This window comes from Haplochromis burtoni, unplaced genomic scaffold, assembly GCF_018398535.1.
Source record: "Haplochromis burtoni strain Fernald_Lab_line unplaced genomic scaffold, NCSU_Asbu1 Contig_61, whole genome shotgun sequence".
NCBI classification, from domain to species: Eukaryota; Metazoa; Chordata; class Actinopteri; order Cichliformes; family Cichlidae; genus Haplochromis; species Haplochromis burtoni.
Genome location: NW_024582422.1, coordinates 211,330 through 211,746, shown reverse-complemented (window position 1 = coordinate 211,746; position 417 = coordinate 211,330).

Here is a 417-nt window from a genome sequence, read left to right as displayed (position 1 = left end):
CGTTATCCATCCCTTCATATCACATCTCGACTACTGTAACTCTCTCTATTTAGTCTTTTGTCAATCAAGCCTGTCCCGCCTGCAACTTGTTCAAAATGCAGCCACAAGGCTTCTGACGGGTACCTGAAAGAGAGAGAGTATTACTCCAATACTTGCATCTTTACATTGGCTGCCAGTTTAATATAGAATTGATTTCAAGGTTTTATTATTTGTTTTTAAAGCTCTCCATGGTCTGGCCCCAGGTTATATTTCAGATCTCTTTAGCCTGCACCTACCCACTCGAACTCTGCGTTCTTTCAGTCAGATTCTTTTACTGGTTCCATGCTCCCAGTTAAAATCCAGAGTTGACAGGGCTTTTCTTCATTGCCGCCCCGAGACTCTGGAACAGTCTTCCCTCTTTTATAAAATCCTCTTCCT